Raw genomic sequence first — 14662 nt, forward strand, 5'->3', positions numbered from 1 at the left:
TTCGTGCTTAGGGCACAAAACCTCAACATAGCTCCATGAGCTCAAAATATCACAAGGCTTCATATGTTCTCATCCACAATTAATAAAATAAATTAGCCCATAGCTTACGATTCATTACATTACAAAACGGCCCATGGCCTTTGGCAACCATTCGATACTTCGATCAATCGAAGTCACCTTCACCATCTCCGTTCCTCATTATCCAACTCATCATCTATACTCAATCTACCAGTTGTGTTAGTTGTTACAATCAATTGATGAATCATCACACCAATTAATCCCAACACAGTTGTACGCTTGATATATAGACATCAAAATACACACCTTAAGACCGATTGCAATGACATCACTAACACTAGTGACATTAGTATTAACATGGAATCACCCACAATACTTACCATCTAGCCTAGCAAAACACATGTAATTAGGCGTCCCCAACTAAACCCCATAAAGCATTCACTAGGACCCCTATCATGTTCGATGCACTCCTATGGAATACTTTGCCATAGTCACACTTGACTACAATAAAATAATCTCCATAGCAAGAAATATTGAATTCCATAACAAGAATACACACTAAATATACCACTTGACTTTCCCTTTTAGACACTAGGACATTGCTTTCTTGAGTCTTGTGTTGTCTGTCAACTCCTCCACACCAGGATAGCACATGCTGCCAATGTCGTAGGAAATTGCCACCATGTATCACTTCATCTATGCAAACACATGTGTGAAGACATCTGGGAGAAGGATCCTATCCATAAGCCAATACTTCCATTGGGTTTCCAAATCACAGCCAAGAAAGCAAGAGCCCATCAACAAGGGCAAGGATCCCCCTCAAAACTAAAACCGTGATGTCACAGGTAGTTGTTGCCGTGTACCTCCTCAAGATAGACCATGTGAGTTGGAAACCCAATTCCATTTTACAATAAGTATTAGATGTGAGTTGCTTTAATCCATCAACAAAGGCAAAGATCCCCCTCAAGATGGACCATGTTGCTGAAGGCAGTTGCTTCCATGTATTGCTTTAGTTCTATAAGCATGTGTGCAAACCACTATTGGAGTAGCATGTTCTCCATGATCCAATATTCTTGCAAAAAACACTCGGTTTAGAACCCTTGCCAAGATACACCAATGAAATGTAGAGATGCCATTGCCAAACTACAAGTTCTCAAACATATACAAAGCTTGGAATCTATTAGCCCTCACCATCATGGAGATGTGTGGTCCCTTCACTCCCTAGCTAAGATACAATAGAGAGATTAAAGAAGTGGAGGAGCTAGCGGTTGAAAGCAACAAGACACTTGGTTTTGATGCTTCTCTATTTAATGAGGTATTAAACACATTAAAATACAAAACTACAATCCATAAACACGCATGTTGCATTTACTTGATCTGCTGTGCCTTGTAATGATTTCACCTCATTAAAGATGTCAGAAAGGAAAATTTTATAAATTGACCGCTTAACTTCAACATTTCTCTTTCAAACACAGAGTGACTAAGTGCCATTGGTTTCACAAGTCCTGTGTCATGTCAATTTCAAACCAAGACATCTACTTCCATGCTGCCAAGAAAATACCCGGATATGAAACCAAGCCACTAGAAAGCAATTAAAATTCAACACATAGTTTCTCACAACACCAGAGGGTATGGAAGACCAATAAGGCACCATACCCATGGTGTCAAGTAGATCCACCTGCCCATATACCGTATCAAACTTCAAAAAACATAACACAAATACACACCTTGCTCTGCTTTTGATAACTTCACTCCAAGATCGTTTTGCATGATCACCTACAACCCAAAATCCCACTCAAAATGTATCAGGCAGGCAGCCAAACTTGCTGGCAACGTCCTGCATGCATTCCCCAACAAGAAAGAGGAAGAAAAGCCAAAGGAAGAAGATGATAAGCCTACAAATAGGTAGTCTAGGAACCAAAAATCACAGAAGAATAAGAAATGGGCCAAGAAAGAAGGGACAAAATCTGAGAAGGGGGCTGCTACCAATGTCGATATGGAAAAAACTGAGAAGGAATTATGCATCGAAAATACCATGTATGGCAAAGCAAGCATCATCCATGCATGAACCTACTGTATTCTTTGCAATCTTCATCATGTCTAGAGACACATAGAGTTATAGGCTACTGTGGGACAAAATATCTAAACCAAAAGCATCAAATAAGAAGGATGAAAGAGGAAGTCTATAAAATAGAATGTCAAATGCCCACATACGGATTCTTGAGACCTAAGGCATTCTGAAAAAGCGATACTAACTAAAAGTGTTACTGATAGAAAATCGTCCTCAACACACCACATGAATTTAATTCTATCATCAAATGTCAAAAAATGCCAAAGTGATTTATAGAATACTAGATCAACTTGGAGGGTGGAATGCACACAACTGTAAAAGATATTGAAGGGGATTTCTATGCAAAAGTGAAGCTCGTATACCATAGGAAATCTAGCTGAGAGCATTGGCAAAATTGTGTGCTATTATGTCTAGAAGAAGTGCGCTATTTCCGACTGGTAGTTTGCTTGTTTCTCCACGCTTACTACACCATTTGAGCTCAAAATCAGATAACAATCTCCTCATAGCATCGCCTTGCTGTGGATTGAAGCAATTAGTGCAATTGCACTCCAGCATGGAGAATTTCATGAGAGTTTATTAGGCAGAGATAGTGTCGGCACGGGCTGTACATGCAAAATTTTGGGGAATGCTTGGTGTCAAAGGTGTGTCCTAGGAAGGAGATTCTTTGGTTCAGAGGGCTATGGAAAGTATTCACGAGTTTTCTAATTCATCCAATGAAATCACAATAACACTGTAGTTGATGTGTATGTGCAACAGTAAGTGCATAAAGGACTTTTGCCGTCAATATACAACTAACTTCCCATATCTTTTCACAATCTCTACCAAAAAACAAACAAATTTGTCAGGAGAAGGGCAAAACGAATTGATAAACTAAAGAATGTCGAAGCAGAAGAGAGAAGACAAAAGATTTTCATATACCCCTCCCAAATGTATTAGTCTCTATCTCCATCGCCTCAGGGGTGCTCGTAAAGTCCCGCCATATGAAACAATCAAAGAAGGAAGTAAGTGTTAGAATATAGATAAGACTAATGTCTTCACTCACCTTCACATACACTTCTGGGTGTAAACTCACCCTTCATAACCGATCATAACCACTCCTTCTATAATAAGATGTAACTCCCTCATGCAATACAATAATCGAGTTCTTTGTGTATCTGCGTCTCCTTGCATGGTCTCTTCTCGTCATGTCATTCCTGCTTAGTTCCTTGAAGCCTTATGCTTCTCACATGGTATCAGATGTCCAACAAAATATCCTCCCTCTGGCAACCCCCACGCTTCCACAAACTACCTTTGATTTTGATTTAGGTGCCACTCTTGATGAGCACCAGCAGAATTGCTACATCGTCGCAAATTTCATCGCATCTCTCTTTCAGGACATTGAAGAACATCCCGTGCCTGAAGCAAGCACACGGCCCCTGATTGAATCAACAGTGCCAGATTTCGGAGCCTCTCAAGCCATGCATGAAGCTTCTCCACAGCTTGCTCCAGTGCAAATGGCACCGACCTCGACGTCCCAGATTCTTGGACCTCTCCAACCCAGACCGCGGCTCAATTCTACGCCAATCCCGCTACTTCCAAGCTTCACACCTCTGTGTCCCTCACACAATTATGTAGGCCAGTCTCCTATTGTGAGACACGTACATCCCAATTCGAGGTTCCTTCCCATGAAAGCGACCCATTTGACGGTCACTCGGCAACCTTTCCTCAACCCATCTCTCCCGTTGTTCCTGATAGGCCTGTGGCTATACCCTCCCTCACTGATGCATTGCACTCTTTCACACGTAACTCGCTACTTATTCATGCGAGTCCCCAACGTAAGTTTTCCAGCCCTCCCTGTTGCACGACGTTTCATATAGGTCATGCTTCAGCCACCTCTGTAGCCTGCCAAGATGGACCTTCTTTACTTCAATCGCCCTTCTAGCCTACCGAGATGGACATTCTTGCTGAATTGCCTCTACAGCAAGCCTTCGGAGGCAGCACAATTCTACAAGGCACATCCTTCGACAGCCTGCCTGCACTTGCACCCCATGCCAGTCATGCCCTTCCCATCATAGCGTCCTCCAAAGAGCACGGCGTCTCTCTCCACAGGCTCACTTTCTTGCATCTCAGACCCAGCTATTTTGGGCATACTTCAAACATGCACTGCCTTCACCACCTGCCAAGGCAATTCCCTCCCCAACTATTCTGGAATTGCATATGCTGCTTTCAACAACTTAATCGGCCTCTCCAACGACACAAGCACTCTGGCTGTCGACCACTTCCTACCTGTGTGGAAAATTATCATGTTCGACTGTCTATTCTTGGCATTAAGTTCTGCCTCCATGCTATCGGCCAAGCTGTCTTCTCCTATTGAATTGCTCCTCCCTTGCTTGATAGACCATAGATACAATAATTTCTTGCTCGACAAATATCCTGGGATCAGCCCTCATGGACCAGTCTGCAATGACAACCATGATCTTGGTGGATCGACCTTGTTGGATGAGTGTAAAGTAAGTCCATCGAAGGCTTATTGGATCAAATTTCCACTACAAGTGTTTCCAATAGCAAAGACATTCTCTCCTTCAATGGATCTAATGGCAATGCTCTCAGCCTTGATGGATTGCTCCAACATTTTTGGCAACTCTCCTTTGAATGGAGTTCCCCTGATAAACAGATCTCCCTTCAACAGTGAAATTTTTGACAATTTCTTTGTCACAAACAAAACTGCTTCCTGCATGACATAAATGTTTCCTAAAGATGGCAGTTTTCTTTGCAACTCCTTTGCATACATGCCTCTCAATGAAAAGATATGATGTGACAACACAGTTCAAGCTGCAACTCGCCTTATGCATGTGAATACATCCATGCCCTCAATATATTATGCAGATGATCATGTAGACATCGCTAGAGCTTTTACAGCTACTCCTGCACTTATGGAGTTCCTGGTGGTTCCACTTCGAGTCCACATTGATGATTATACTATCGAGTTTTTGCTCCTCTCTCACTTGTGGGGGAGCAATGATCGGGTTCAAGTTCGAGTGAAGCTCATTCTAACAGTAGCTCAAAAGAAAAGAGGTAAAATATATGCCCGTCTGCCACAAGAAATCGGCCATATCGCCAATGAAATCTTCCACCTTAACTGCAAATCCACCCACAAGCTCATGCCATAGGCCATCGCTGAGAGAATGTGATTCATTCTCTTGAGAACAACCGCCGAAAGTAAAGTCCTCCATTTGGCCATTGAAGAGTGCATTGCATGCATGCAATAAGCTAAACTGTTTTTGCAGGACCACATGCCTTTGTACATGTGGCACAGTCCTCCCCAATCACGATTTCCCACGTAGCAAGCGAGCCACATGCAAGAGGAATGACGGGACTGCCAACCTTTGTACATGTGGCACAAGCCTCCCCAATCACATCTTCCATGTAGCAAACATGGCAAAACAAGATGAATTATAATTCATTCGGTAGAATAGGCCAAATCTTGAATCGAATAGGGGGGCTATGAAAGAAAAAAATCCACCAATTAGTTCGGAGAAAGCAAGAGGGGTGAAAAGGAAGGCTCATTAACCTAAGATACATCCAAAAATTAATGAAGTTTCTCCTTAAAAATTCTACGCTACTTTCCTCTCCATGCTCGCATGACATTGCATCTCTCCTACTTCATCCCTCCTCGCCATCCTCTTTCAGCCCACTACGTGATTATCGTGCTGCATAAGCCCACTGCGTTTCCCCTTCGTTATGCCTTCGTCCCCCTTTCCTCCCTTTGCCAAGCCAATCGCTATGCCTCTATTTTCAGGCCCTCTTTGCCTATGTATCTCTCCCCTCTTCGCTCCGCTCAGCCCCCTCTGCCACGTAATTTTCACCCCCCCTTTCCTCCCTTTGCCTCGCTAGTCGCGCTTCCTTCACAATAAATGGACGGGGGGTCGAAGTAGTGGTTGCAGTAGTCACTACTACATGTTGTTGGGCGAGTAGGCAGTAAACATAGCAGTAGGTCTAAGTAGCGCCCTTGGAGGTTGCAGTAGTCGTTGTTGCATGTCATTGCACTATAAAATATGGTCGTGGTGAGTATGCAATAGATAGAATAGTAGTCAGGAATGCAGCTACTTGGACCACAAGCACGAGAGCAGCAAGAAGGGAGTGAGAGGGGAGGGAGGGGCGATCCGGAGGGGAAGGTGCACGATGGAGGGAGGCATGGCCGAGGGGGGGGAGTAGCCGGCGAGGCAGAAGGGGAGGGCGAACCTTTGGGTCTAGTTGTCACAAGGTCTGGGGTAGGGGTTGGTGGAGATTAATGTTTAGATTAGGTTAATTTACATTAGGGGTTTTAGCTTAGGTTAATGTTTTAATTAAATCACCAATCAACTTTTTGGGTGAAAGATCTAAATTTCATAACTTTTGTCAACTGAATCCAAATTCTGAATCTCAAGATGAATGAAAGACAAAATTACAAACCTAGTGTAACAAATCCCATGCAAATCCGATGTTTAGATTAGGAGATATACCATTTGAGAAATTAGTAGACCCATTATTAGATAGTCATCCTCACAAGGTATTTCCTTTACGACTTCGTAGAATCATTGTGTCCCTATAGTAGTGGGTAGCATACAATAAAGTAAGAGCAATGAGAGTGATGGGGAAATGATGATGCCTCATGTTTGGTTCTGCCGAGGGTTACACAAGCTAAAAGGAATAGGCAAAGTAGGGGAACATTTTCAAAGTAGGCACAACCCGACAGCAATGCGTACTGCGAAGTGTGGGTCTTTTAGAAGAATAACGAGCGAATGATCCCATAATTCAACTCTTAAGGCTGCTGCATGAGCAAATGATCCAGAAAGGAGGATGAAACCATCACACCATTGTGCATCAAAAAATAGACCAACAATTTAAAGCTTAAATGCAGAGACCAAACTCCATTGAGAGCATTTCCAGAGAAGAAATTCGGTTTGCTTAGGAAGGAAAGAAAACCTTGTGAAGATATACCAACGTTCACATAGCAATGCCTTGTCGGTTCCATACGAAGATGCATTTGCTCAAAGAGCCATATTTACAAGTTGTTGATTCGAGGCTATGAAGACGGTAGAGTTTTCTGTCTTCCTTGTATCTCCCGCTCTCGGTGAAAAGAAATACTATCTAGCTTGCGTGATCGCTTGGTATTCCCTTTACTTGATTAGAAGAGGACTCAGAGCCCACTAACAGATAACTCCCATTACCTCTATGTAGAGTGGTAGCAAAAGAGCATATAATACTCCCGGCAATACAGGACTAGATTATCTTCCTCAAATAATAGCAAAACCAGAGAATAAAATGATTCTAATTGTTTGCATCCTACTAACACAAAATACCTTCACCTCTACTCAGACAATAGGAATTAAGAATGAAAAGCTCCTCTCTCCCTAACACAGAAGTCAATTACCTCTACTCTCAAATTTAGAATGGAAGAAGAAATGCTTCTATTTGCATCTTCATCATGTGCTTACTGAGAATTCCCTTACTTATTCTCCAAGAAAGGAGGATGAAACACATCTCTCTGTCTCTCGATTGCTATCGAACAAAGACACAAGAGCAGGAATAGGGAGAGATTTTTCAAAACTGGCAGTAGAAATTTAGAAAGTCACATGGAAGCAAGCACCCCGTTCAAAAACTTGACACAAATCAATCCACCTCATCAAATATCTAATAGACAACATGCCAATCTTGTTTGTACAAGTCGCATGCATTTAATCAAAGGCAACCCAAACCACATAAAATCCACAACTAAGGCCAAAATTTTTGAAAACAATATGTGAGGGCAGCTCGAAGGGAAGAAAGTGAAATAGTTGTAGGCATTAAAGAACTTTGACGATGGAGCCTGCAACAATAAATAAACCTATAACAACAAACTAGGTTGTAGCAGGGAGCCTTTTTGTCGTAGGATCATGTAACTACTAACTCAAAATTGAACTTGAATTGCAGCATTTAATCAAAATTTTAAAAGAAAAAAGTGAATGAGTATAAATGTGGACATGAGACATGACACATGGTCCATTAGGACTCGATCCTCCTTGCAAATGTCAGGGGTGGTGATTTATTATTGACTTAGCGATGTCCATATTGTTTGTGCATTTTGGGAGTTGAAGCCCAACAAATGCATGAATAAGGCAACGCTCACAAGGTCTCATAACTACTCCTCATTGCACTCTATACAATATTGTCACATGGACTACAATCATATGAATAAAGGTGTTGATAACTTTCAATCTTGCATCCAGCTTAGCTTTCCTTTCTCCCTTGTTGAGAGTTCATGCTCAACATCATGTGATCATGTGTGCATAGCACCATCACGTGATCATATGTGCACAGCACTAACCTTATAGAGTGCTATAAAGGAAAGGGTTAAATCCCCTAGCCCTAACCCTAAAAGGGTTTGTATATATTCTATTTTTTCAACTAAATCTAGTGTATAGTTAGTCATTTGTGGTGTGCTCTCTAGTTGTGTCCTCTCTCCTCATCTCCACTCTTCTCCTCTCCCCTCTTCATATTTTGCCATGGTATCAGAGCTTGGTTCTGCCTTCCGCTGAGGCGCCATCCTTCTTGTGAGAGTGATTGAGAGATGGAGAGATGGAGAGAGATTGAGTGTTCCATTCTCTTCCGTTGAGAGAAAATTCCGTCCATTGGAAGAAGATTTATGTCATTTGTTCTTGAGAGATTTCCATCATTTGAGAGAGTTTATTTGAGTGTTTCTTGAGTTGAGAGAAAAGAGAGATTTCAGAGACTATTGAGATTTGTGAGAGTTTCTTGAAGAGAGCTCCCTTTATTCATTTGGTTCATTGCTTGTTGTGAGAGAAAAGATCTCAGCTCTTACAAGAGCTTGTGTGAGAGAGATCTTCACAGCATACAAAGAGCAGACCAGCTGACAATGAGCGAGTAGACTACTATCTACTCCACGACAACAAGCCGACCAAGACAAACAAAGCGGCCAAGCTTCTCCATCTTCAAGCTCCAACAAGCTTCATATGAGGCGACATCAACGTACAACAAAAGGCGGCATATCTTAATCGACCCAAGGTAGCTCTTCTCAATCAGCGGCCATTCAACTGTGTACACCAGAAGAGCCTCCTTCGAAGCAGCACAGCCCAACCAAACGACCTTCGATTGACTCCAGCAGCAGCAGCTTACATCGCGACTCCTTCAACCACGGCTCTATAGTTCTCCAAGCTTCGGCGCATCTCAAACTCCTTCCAAGCCTCTTCACTGACTACCTCTCCAGCGCGCTAGCAACCTTCTCCAAATGGGCTCCCAACTCCTGCCAGACGGCTCCATCTCCAGCAAAGTCACCTCAGAGCCCAGGTCTACCCTTCAATGCTCAACTCTGAACTTTGCAGACTCCAAAGCGGCTAGCTTCCCAACGACTCCACTACAATGAAGCCAAAGCCGTCCCATCCGCCCTTGATGGCACAACCACGACCATTTGCAAAAGCTACAAGCCTCGCAGCCAGCGGACTGCAGCAAGCTCGCAACGCCACCGAACAAGGCTCCAGCCGTAAGCTTAGGCTTGCATAACAAGCTCTACCTCAACTCCAGAGCACTTATCGTCGACTTCTCTAATCACAGCCGAACAACCGAAAGCTCATCGACGAACTTCAACTCTGCAAGCATACCCAAGGGCCACTACCATTTGCTAATCCATACTGTGACAAAACGAGCACCAGCGCCCATGCTATAGGCTCCAAAATCCTCGACACGGGTTATGAGTAGCGCTCCCCACAGTGTCGATGGAATCTACAAAGATTTTGTCAGAATCTTGAAGATTCTAATGATCCTCCTTCTGACACGTAGCCTTATCACCAAGTCTTATCCTCAGGGTCACCACACCCTAGGGCTTGGTCAAGGACCACCAGCCACGTGGTAGACCTTATCTGCCACATCACCAGTGCCAACTCAATAGGACACATCATCACCAACGCTTGCCACATTAGCAATCTCCCGCTTGTGCCACGTCATCATCTTATCCACTGACACTCTACATCGACGCATCTGACCCAGCACTTAAAAAGAACAAAAGAAAAGGAATTATTTGCTGTTCTTTCATCGATCGACAGTTGGTTTAAATCTAGATCAGAGTAGACTAGATTGCCATAGAGGGGACGCTTTGAATTTCCCCAAGTTGCCAATCTAAGCCATGCCCGAAATTCCCGACTAGTACCTACTCGGAGTCAGTCCATACGTTCACATCCGATTTCACATCATTACATTACCTGAAATCTTACGTTCATCAGTTCAGTGAGCAGACTTCAGAGTTCAAAGGCATTGCAGATTGATTCAGTGGGCAGATAGCATTTGATTTCACTCACATGCCACCATTGTAAAGCCTATTCAGCTATCTCACGGCATCGTGCACATCATTTTTTCAGCCTTGTAAAGCCTCTTGGCTATTCCTGGCATCATTGCCACAAGCCTTGTAACACAGATCAGATCTTATATACTGCAGTTCTATCTTCACCAACGGTACAGAGATTTCACTTGGCATCTTCAGTGTATTTGCAATTGATTCATACAGAGTTTTTTAGGACATTTTTTGAGTACATTTTTTGCACCATGTCGACTAGCAATCTCAATCTGGAGGCATCTGCTAAGTTAGACAACTCCAATTATGGTACATGGAAATACCGAATGGAGACCATTCTTGTGCTTCAGGACAAATGGGAGTATGTCGATGGGTCTACACCTAGACCATTGGCCGATCCAGCCACCAATAGCTCTACTCCATCTATTGTCACAGCACCAGCAACGGAATCTACATCGGGATCTACATCTACACCATCAGTTTCCGCACCAGTAGCAGATCTTGCCATTGCCCGAGCTCAAGCAGAATGGGATAAGAAAGACAAGTATGCCTATCACCTGATCAAGCAGAATGTGCAAGATGTCATGCTAGGACAGCTCAACACAGTCAAGACATCAAAAGAAGCATGGGATATGTTCGCAGCTCTCTACGAGTCCAAGAACACATCCAGGATTCTCACCCTGAGAAACCAGATCAACCAGAGTTCCTGCAACAGCAGTGAAACCGGTCATGCTTATGTACTCCGCATCAAAGACTACAACAATCAACTTGCAGCAGCAGGAGAGACTATGAATCCCGCAGAAATGGTTCAAGTAATCCTGAATGGACTAGGAGAAGGATATGAGAATCTAGTCCATAGTATTGCCATCCAACGGCAAATTCCAACACTAGAAGAACTTCAGTCAGTTCTACTTGGTGAAGAACTCAGGACTCGGGCCATTCAAGCACGTAAAGGTCATTCTAATGATCAAGCATTCATAGCTTCAGACAGAAGCAGAGGCAAAGGCAAAAACAGAGGTAGATCATATCAGAAAAGTGGTCATCATCAACAAAGTCAGAATCAGCATCAGCATCAGCATCAGCAACATCCTCAGCAAAATCAGAATCAGCAAAGAGGAAATCATTCCAACCGAGGAAGATTTCAAGGATGAGGGAATGCATCCACCAATGTGTCAAACATTCAATGCAACTACTGTCACAAGTTTGGACACTATGAAAGAGATTGCCACAAGAAGCAGTACGACCAAGGCAGTCAATCCAGTAGTAAGTTTCTTGCAAGTGAGGAATTGCATCAGACTGATACAATGCACCTAGACACTGATTTCAATCCCAAAGAGGATTTCAGCTATCAAGTCGACCAAGTGAAATAGGATCCTTGGTACATCGACAACGGTGCATCATCTCATATGACAAATCATCAGGAATGGTTCACAGAAATTAAGCCATTAGAAGGACAAAAAAATCTCATCTACACAGCAGACAATACACCGAATCCAGTTCAAAGGACAGGTGTTATCCCTATGAACAATTTCACTGGTACAAAAGGATTAGTCAAAGATGTGCTCTATGTTCTGAAGCTCAGCAAGAACCTTTTGTCAGTAGGTCAAATGACGAAACACAACTACAAAGTCATCTTCGACGGTGATGAATGCACTATCAGAGACAAATCCAAAAGAGGTCAGCTAGTAGCAAAAGGTGTCAAGGAAGGTCGCTTATACATGATGCTAGCTACAGTACTAGATAAGCATGCCATGTCAGCTCAAATGCAACAGATGCCACTATCTGCAAAATGGCACAAGAGATATGGTCATGTCAACTTCAAGTACTTGTTAGATCTCAGGAATCAGAATATGACAATTGGGATTCCGAAGCTACAGTTTCTTGGAAAAGTTTGTGAAGCATGCTACTTCGGCAAACAAAAGCGAACCAACTTTGTCATAAGTACCTCTCGTGCACGAGGTATTCTTGATTTGATTCATACAGATGTATGGGGTTATGCCCAGACCCACAGCATCAATGGTTCACTTTATTACTTGACCTTCATAGACGACTACAGCAAATATTGTTGGGTCTACTTTTTGAAAGAGAAATCTGAAGTGTTTTCCAGATTTTAAGAATTCAAAGCCATGGTAGAAAACCAGACAGGCAGAAAGATCAAGGTCATGAGATCAGACAGAGGAGGTGAATACATGTCTTCAGCATTCATGAACTTTTCCAAAAATCATGGCATACGAAGACAATTCACATGTGCAGATACTCCTCAGCAAAATGCAAGAGCTGAAAGGAAGAATGGGACTTTAGCAGACAGTGCTAGAGCAATGCTTAGTGAAAAGCATCTTCCGAATCAGTATTGGGCCGAAGCAATAGCTACAGCTAACTATTTGCTTAATCGGCTTCCTACTGAACCGATACAAGGTATGACTCCTTATGAAGCATTCATTGGACACAAGCCACCCATTGGGCATCTCCGCATATTTGGTTGCATAGCATATGCCCACATACATGATGATCATTGTAGGAAATCGGATGCGAAGTCATGCAAATGCATCATGATTGGCTACAGTGAAGAAAGCAAAGCATACAAATTGTATGATCCCATCAACCGCAAAGTCACTATCTCCAAAGATGTAATCTTTGATGAGGAATCAGAATGGAAAACCTCACCTACACAGGAGATAGAAGCATCGACTTCACAGTCATCTACAGAACAAGTTGATGAACAAGAGCAAGAATTGCCAGCAACACCCCAAGCAGAGCCACAGCAGCTCAGACGGTCTACTAGGGAAAGCAGACCACCAGCCAGATTGACATATGCTCAGAAAGGTAAAGCAATTCAGGTGGAAACCACTAACTATGCTCTTATGACTACCATCATGGCTACAGAAGAGCCAGTGTACTTCGAAGACGTAGTAGACAAGCCCGAATGGCAAACTGCTATGAATGAAGAAATAGATGCTTTGTATAAAAATAACACTTGGGAATTATGCGACCTTCCACCAGGAAAGAAGGCCATAGCCAACAAATGGGTATACAAAGTGAAGTACAATCCAGATGCAGTATTCAGGATACAAAGCCAGATTAGTTGCGAAAGGATTTGCACAACAATATGGTCAAGATTATGATGAGACTTATGCTCCAGTAGCAAAGATAGATTCCATACGGTTCTTGATATCACTAGCGACACTCAGCAAATGGAATGTGTATTAGCTCGATGTCAAGAATGCATTTCTCAATGGTTATTTAAACGAGGAAGTCTACATGCAACAACCAGCAGGTTATGTTGAACCAGGAAAGGAGAACAAGGTTTGCCATCTCAAGAAAAGTCTCTATGGCTTAAAGTAAGCACCCAGAAGTTGGTACAGTAGAATTGACAAGTATTTTGCTGATCTGGGATACATGAAGTCTAATGCAGATCATACTCTCTACTACAAAGTTCAAGGGGAAGACATTACTATTGCACTTTTGTACGTAGATGATCTGATTGTGATAGGAAGCAAGGATAGCTTCATCAGAAAACTAAAACAAGACTTATCTGCAGAGTTCGACATGAAAGATCTTGGACTTATGCACTATTGTCTTGGAATTGAGTTCTGGAGAGATTCAGATAGCACATTCATGAGTCAGCTCAAGTATGTTGACAGTCTCTTGAAGAAGTTTCATATGGCAGATTGCAAGATTGCAGCCACTCCCATGGAACAGAGTTTGAAACTTACTAAAGATTCAGAAAAGCCTATAGTCAATGACAGATACTACAGGCAACTCATTGGATCTCTTATATATCTGACAATCACACGGCCAGATATTTGTTATGCAGTAAGCTCACTAGCACAGTTTATGGCAAATCCAAAACAGTCGCACTGGAATGCAGCCAAAAGAGTCTTGATATACATCAGATGTACAAGACAGTTTGGGATAGAATACAGAGGAAGTCATCCACGGTTGCATGGATACTGTGACAGTGACTATGCAGGAGATCATGAGACCAGGAGATCGACACAAGGATATGCATTTTTCCTTGGTCAAGGTGCTATATCATGGTTGTCAAACAAACAGCCAACTGTTTCTTCGTCTTCGACTGAAGCAGAATATAGGGCACTCACTACAGGTGCATGTGAGGCTATATGGCTCAGAAGACTATTGTCAGAAACATATTACTTTGATGAGTCAAAGCCAACAACAATATACTGTGATAATCAATCGGCTCAAGCATTGGCCAAAAATCCAGTATATCACTCCAAGACAAATCACATTGATGTCAGAGAGCACTTCAT

Source organism: Dipteris shenzhenensis, chromosome 6, assembly GCF_047967505.1.
Source record: "Dipteris shenzhenensis isolate YYH24624 ecotype China chromosome 6, Dip_SZ_1.0, whole genome shotgun sequence".
Lineage (NCBI taxonomy): Eukaryota > Viridiplantae > Streptophyta > Polypodiopsida > Gleicheniales > Dipteridaceae > Dipteris > Dipteris shenzhenensis.